This window comes from Pelecanus crispus, chromosome 1 (genome assembly GCF_030463565.1).
Source record: "Pelecanus crispus isolate bPelCri1 chromosome 1, bPelCri1.pri, whole genome shotgun sequence".
Classification (NCBI taxonomy): domain Eukaryota; kingdom Metazoa; phylum Chordata; class Aves; order Pelecaniformes; family Pelecanidae; genus Pelecanus; species Pelecanus crispus.
Window position 1 is genome coordinate 25,425,664 of NC_134643.1, and position 7,487 is coordinate 25,433,150.

Sequence of the window (7,487 nt, forward strand, 5' to 3'; positions counted from 1 at the left end):
TTGCTATTATTCAGGACAGTTTTACATTTCTTTAATGCCATTATCTGTTTTGCTAACAGAATCCCAAATGTTTTTCATCTTGATTTCAAGGACTTCTTTGACTTTCTTTAACTTTTTTTCTGTGTTTTTGCAACTGTGGCAGCAAAAGAGCCAGATGCCATCTCCTCCTTCTAGTTTGAAGAACTACAGCTTTTTCCTCTGTGCCTGCCCATGCACGCTCACTGTGTAGGCATTCAAAGACAGGTATGCTTAATTTTTACAAAACAATTACTTACTCTGCACATTTGGGAATTTTCCAGTGAGTCAGACTGATATAAGGTGGGTTGTGTTTGTTTTTTTTTTTAATGTCTGTTTACTACCAGATCAGGACTCAGTCTTAAGCTGTGTTATACATTAAAAAAAAATCTTCCTTTCATAGCTGGGCACTGAAGCCACCCTACACAAAACAGCGAAGTTAGTTGGCATGGTAAACCAGTCCATTAATTCTGAGCCCTTAAAATTTTTTACAGTTCTAGAATTCTTCCTAATTTGCTGAAAATCTGGTGCACATTTGGGAAGCCTTCCTATACATCACAATCTGCTATCTGTTACAGGGTACCGCATAGCCCATCTGTATGTCTGGAGCATACAGTCTCACAGTACATATTCTTCAACACGTACTGGTCTCAGCCAGAGGTTGATTAACCTCACATCTGGTGTTAGACAGAGGGCCCTCAGCTGAAGTTTCTAGGGGATGATAATGAAGTTTTTAGCTTCCAAAATGTGAAATGTGGTTTTATTTAATATGAAAATAAAAGAGAATCTTTCAAATATTTTACTAAAAAGGGAATTGTACTGAATTATCCCTTGAGGTGGCATATGACAGGCATAGTCATGTAGCCATAATATTGATTCAAAGCAATTTTTCTTTTACTGCCCTGATCACTTTCAACCAGGGAGGCTAGGAAATTAAAAGAATTCTCCCGTCTCTTCCCCTAATACCCAAATCACCAAGTACAGGGGCTCTGAGGAAATTTTTAAATGCACTTCTACACTTCCATGAAACATTTTGGCTTAAATGAAACATACTTTGGAGACATTTTATCTCGCAAAAATGTTCTGAACTGCTCTGCTTACCTGGTACCCCCATGACTGGAGCCCATTCAAGTAGGGAAGCTTACCTTCCTCTTTCAAATGAGCAATATTATCTCTGAAACTCAAGAAACTCCCCTAGCCACCCTGGTGCTAGTCATCAGCTGCTCTGTGTCATGTCCTCTGTTCCTAATCAAGCACTTACAAAAGCTACCAATGCTTCTCTACTCAAATCTAATAACCTGTGTCTATGTTTGGCCCTATCTGGATTCAGGCAGGGCAAGACACTCAAACAGCTTTGACAGCACAGGAGGATAATCTGCAGCTGTCTGCGGATTTTGTGCAGACATCGCTTTCCATCCTCCTGGCCTTCTGCACCATTAATACTATCAGCATGCAGATGCCTCTGCCTGGCATGAGAAAGACTGGTTCAGGCATCACAGGCCATTCCCAGTGCAGTGTACATAAAGGTCCTCTAAAAATAGTATGTGCTCCCATAAGGAAAGACTGAACCATGACATCCCTGAACAACTGGGAGTGTGTAGGTATCCTTGACACTAGCCACTTTGGAGTGCTTAGTTTCATAGCTTAACACTAATAGAGTGTTGCTTTGTCTTGTATGATTAGATCTAATTTGGATGAGACCCTTGGGATGGGGCGGGGGGGGTGAGATGCTGTGGTTATTTAAATGTCTTTAAATCTTTACTGAAGTGGTGTTTTAGTTTCTGCAGCAGGTGCATCAATTTCAATCTTGGCAATTAAGCATGGAGCCCTTGTCAGACTCATGAGGCTGCATTTCAAAACCAGCAGATAGCTGAGAGATGGGAAATGAAAGACTTTGATTATTGAATGGTTTGTCTGTGAGCATTTCCATTTTTAGCATCTATATTTGAAAGCCATTTTAGTCAAACAGGTAATCTAAGAATATCCTGGAAAATTCAGATAGGGACTGAAAAGCCCAAAGTAAAGGGCAAAGAAGTTACAGGAATAGAAGTCCTCTCTATGTCCTTGCCATAGCCTCCTTAAATGGTAAATGCTTTTACATCTGCATGAATGGATTTTAATTAAATGTATTCATAAATAGAATACTGAGATGACACATCTTGTTGCAAATACAATCTGTCAGCAAACAGCATCTGGAAGAGATGGTGCTCTGTCAGCTAAAGCAGATAGAGGAAGCCTGAGCCCGTTCCCCTGTGAAGATGAGAGGAGTGCTACCTCTGCTAACTGCAGACGATCCACACCGTGCCTTATTTCTTTGAGTTACACTGAAGGACCGAATCTCTGATCTTAGAGCCAGGCTGACTGGATTTCAGTAACAAATTTCTGATACCCCTCATTTAAAAACTACTCCAAGAGATTGTCCACCTATCAGCATCCATCAGCTGAGGTAGGAAGCCTATCCTCCCTTCATTGTTTGCTGGAAATGTCTTCGTGGCAAATAAAAGAAGATGCAGATATATGCCAATAAAAAAATAATGTGGACATCTGTTGTGGGCCTACTTGCATTTTAACGTCATGGACACCTGTTAAAGAATAGGATCATTTTGAATAATAAATTTGAACAAACGAAGGATGGCACACAAGAAGGATGGGCTGTGTGCCAGTACCATCACTGGCTGCCATGCTGTGCACACACAGCCACCTGCCATGTATGATGGGGGTGTTTTAAACCATGCCAAAAGCACGGCTATTTTCAATATTTTTTCTTTTACATTCTTTCCTGCAATAACACTTCTTTGACTGACTACTTTAAATCATCTCCAAAATGTAATACCAACCACTGCAGGTCATTCACTCTTAAGCACAAATACTCCATTCAGATTTTCCCTCAGTTTACATATCTGAGACAAAGTCAGTTTACATGTTAGCAGGCTGTAGGTGTTGACCTTGGTACCTGGTGTGGTCTGCAGTGCACATTATCACAGCAGGGCTTGCAGACTGACGCCTCTGAGCTCTACTGTCCTGCAATAATAGCACTCACCACATCTGCATGGGCATGGGAGAAGGGAAGAAAAGCATAAACCTGGGCCCAGCAGGGATCTGGCATTTTTTTGTGTAAGGTACTAAGCAACAAACAGTGACACAAGGGTTTTGAAGATTCCTTTGGTAATAAAAGTGCAGCTTTTGGTAGGTGTATTCAATTAGGATGAAGTGACACAGGCAGTAGGTATACACTTTCCAGGAGAGAGCTATTTACTAGGCACACCAACTGTTTCATGTTATACTAAATCTGAGGGGAAGTTGTCTAGACTCAGCATTGCATTCCTCCATTCATTAAGACAAAGCAAGGCCCTTCCTGAAGTCTGACTACCTTTCCACAGTTCCTTTCTTCCTAAGACAGTGAGTTTACTCACCATCAGTAAACCCTTTTGGACTTTACTCAACTGCCTAACTTCTTTGAATGTCTTTCCTAACAAAACAAAACAATAACAAAAATTATTCTTTTGTAAACTCAAATACAGCATACATCCAGACCTTGAAAATATTGCCTTATGTTTTTGAAAGCATATGCAGACTAATAAAAGCCAAAGCCAAATACATAGAGAAGGGATGGGAGATCCCATTCTGTCATCAGTGTTGGGAGAGAGATAAAACATAATCCCAGAGACTGTGATGTATTTTAATGAAGATCATTTCTTAACAGTTATAATGTTTGACCCTTAGCCCTTTATTAGTCTTTTATTATCCATCTGGAGTGCTAATTACCTGTAACATTACCTTGAGCCTTAAATACTTCCAACTGATTTGTCTCTGTCTCAGAGCATATTCTTAAACAAAAAGAAGCAGAAAAAAGCAAAACCAGGAACCCTGAGCATTATTACTTGAGTGCTTGTATTGGATTTGCATGGCAAGGTTTTGGTAGAGGAGGGGCTACAGGGGTGGCTTCTGTGAGAAGCTGCTAGAAGCTTCCCCTATGTCTGCTAGAGCCAATGCCAGCCGGCTCCAAGATGGACCCACCGCTGGCCAAGGCCAAGCCCATCAGCAATGGTGGTAGCACCTCTGGGATAACATATTTAAGAAAGGGAGGAAAAAATAAAAACAACGGGACACAAACTGCAACTGGAGTGAAGAGTGAGAATATCTGAGAGAAACGACTCTGCAGACACCAAGGTCAGTGAAGAAGGAGGGGCAGGAGGTGCTCCAGGCACCGCAGCAGAGATTCCCCTGCAGCCCATGGTGAAGACCATGGTGAGGCAGCTGTGCCCCTGCAGCCCATGGGGGTTACTGGTGGAGCAGATATCCACCTGCAGCCCAGGGAGGACCCCACCCCAGAGCAGGTGGATGTGCCCAAAGTAGGCTGTGACCCTGTGGGAAGCCCGCGCTGCAGCAGGCTCCTGGCAGGACCTGTGGACCCATGGAGAGAGGAGCCCATGCTGGAGCAGGTTTGCTGGCAGGGCTTGTGACCCTGTGGGAGACCCATGCTGGAGCAGTTCATGGAGGGCTGTCTCCCATGAGTGGGACCCCACTCTGGAGCAGGGGAAGAGTGTGAGGAGTCCTCTCCTGAAGAGGAAGGTTCAGCAGAGACAGTGCGTGATGAACTGACTGCAACCCCCGTTCCCTGTCCCCCTGCGCCACTCAGGGGAGGAGGTAGAGAAAATCAGGAGTGAAGTTGAGCCTGGGAAGAAGGGAGGGGTGTGGGGGGGGAAGGTGCTAGAAGATTTGTTTTTATTCCTCATTGCCCTACTCTTATTTGACTAGTAATAAATTAAACTGATTTTCCCCAAGTCAAGTCTGTTTTGCCCATGACGGTAATTGCTGAGTGATCTCCCTGTCCTTATCTTGACCCATGAGCTTTTCGTTATATTTTCTCTCCCCTGTCTTGTTGAGAAAGGGAGCGATAGAGCGGCTTTGGTGGGCGCTTGGCATCCAGCCAGGGTCAACCCACCACAGTGCAGTTATGTGTGGCTATGTTGTGTCCATCCTTGCAGTGCGGCACAGTGCAACTTAGTGATAGAGTAAAATGCAAGAGCATGTGCCGTAACTTTGATGTATGTTACTGCTTGGGCCCTGCATTGCAGAGCTACTGACCACATGAAACTGCTGATTTTTTAATACTGCAGTATTTATGAAAACCGAGCTCCAGAATGTGTACTCTTATTCCTAGATATCTAGGCATATCCTTGGGGAAATGGTGGTACCTTTTTATATTCTTTGTTCATCCAGTGAGCTGCCAGTTAGGCTTCTGGTCCTATTAACAGTTGTTAAGTGGCATATGTGATGTTTCTCATGGAAAAGATTGCAGCGAATACAGCCTGAATAGAGCAGCTCTTTTCCACAAATTTTACATTTCACCAGTAGCCACAGATTTGCAGTCATATTCCAATTATGTTTCATTAAAGGCACAGAAGAGATGTAGTTGGACAAAACTGCTTTGGGCATTCGGATTAACAGAAAGATACAGCCCAGACAAGCTGGGAGTGTGGACTTCAGTCTCTTGACTGTAGACATCAGCATAATCAGGGCACATCAATTTCTTAATGTATACAAAACTACGCAACTTCCATGAGGAGTGACATCATTTCCATTTCACAGCTGGAGAACACAGGCACAGTGAACCTTAATTGGATTGCACCCCACCCCAAGCTTATGTCCAAACTACGTTCACCTTAAAATCAGGCAACTGTCCTTTCAAGTGTAATGCAAGCTGCACAGAAAACGTATCCAACTGCTTTAAATGCACAACAGACAGAACAAGACAGCTCCAAACACCTCCAGAGAGCAATTTAGAGAGCCTAAATTAGGAGTTTGCATCTCTCAACTTCTCAGTGTACATAAAGACTCGAAGTGCCACTTGTCCCTACACAGCTGAGTAGGCAGCCAGCTATTGCCGGTCAATAGCAAACACTAAGCACATGCCCTCAGCCCTTCTCTTACCATATGAAATGCAGCAGTGCCGCTGCCTGTCTTCCTGCACAGCAGCCTACTCTCCAGGGACCCTTCCCAAGCAAAGGTGAGCCCTGAATCTGAGCTGTCCACAGCCCGGAAGAGTTTCTGCCCAAGCTCCCTGGTCTGGGGAGGGTACCCGTGCTTTGGAAGATGAGGCATTCAAGGTTGGAACACTCCTCTGTCTCCTTGCTCAGTCCAGACCACTATAGAGCTGGGGAACATAAGACTTGGGCTGGGATAATGGCAGCTTGAGAGAATCTGATTTTTACTAGAGGATTACGCTCTTACTAGAAGATGGCAAAGTCATGCGATGTCTTGCACTCTTTAGGTTACTTCTGCTTTTCTCCTACCAGATGTCAGATGCACAACCACTCTTATGGGTAGCTATGACTGACCTGCAAGCATATGCATGAAGTAACCTCATGCGTCCTGTTGCTTCTGCCTGATCATTGGGTAACATTGATCGTTGGATAACATGTCTTTCCTCAACATATAAGGTTACTTCAATGGTTGTATATTTGCAGTATCTGGGTCTGTGTGTCTAAGTAAGACTTTCTTTGTCTCTGCTGTGTTACAGCAAGACCAGTAAGGGCATAAAGAGCTGATGGCACTACAGAAATCTTGGCTTTGCAAGTAACAGTAGGTGAGGTAAAGGCCCTCTCTTTCATGATTTTAAATTTCACTATATTAGCAGCTGTTATAAAACTAGTGGGTGGAGACACTGGTTTTCCTCTTCTGAACTTTGTGGTTCTCCTGCTGCAGGGATTACCCCAATAAATGGGCCCCTAAGGGAAACCAACACTTCGTTCTTTTTTTCCAGACTACTGTACTGTTGTTTTCTTCCCTTTACCACACAGCAGAGAGCAATTCATCTCTTTCAGAGGCTATATTGGTTTTGTTTTCTTTTTTATACACTGTATTGCCGCAGAAGGACTCCAGTTTTAGCAGAGGATGCTCCCCATTTAACCTGTAGCTGTAATGCCTCTCTGGAAATATTTCTTTCGTGCAACAGAGTGTTTGACTTGGCTTTTTAGAAGCTCCACTGAAGAGGGGATTAAAAAGAAAGCCACTTTGATAAAGCAAACAGTTACTTTCTTACGATCACTGCATTAAACGGGGAAAAACCCCAGCTGTTATTATTGCAGAGGACCACAGACGGATAAACAACCATTGCTTAAAAAGTAAAGATGCAAAGTAAAACTTCCTGGGCAAATCTTGAACATGAGTTGAAAAGGAATCTGGTTGCTTTCCACAGCAGAGTCAGTATATTTTAACTTTGGATTTTATATATATGTATTCAGAAGTTTACAGAACAGCAAAAACTGACCAGAGAGCCTGACTGATTTCTTTATTGATATAAAAATATATTGATAATTTCATAACTACTTGATTAATATAATAAGACCAGAGAACTTTGTTTATCCTTGTAGTTCTTTGATGATATTAGTTTACATAATTAATGGCAAAACTGTGAACTTTGGTGCATACCTTTTTGAAATGAGATTTGTCCCCTTTTGCAACATTAA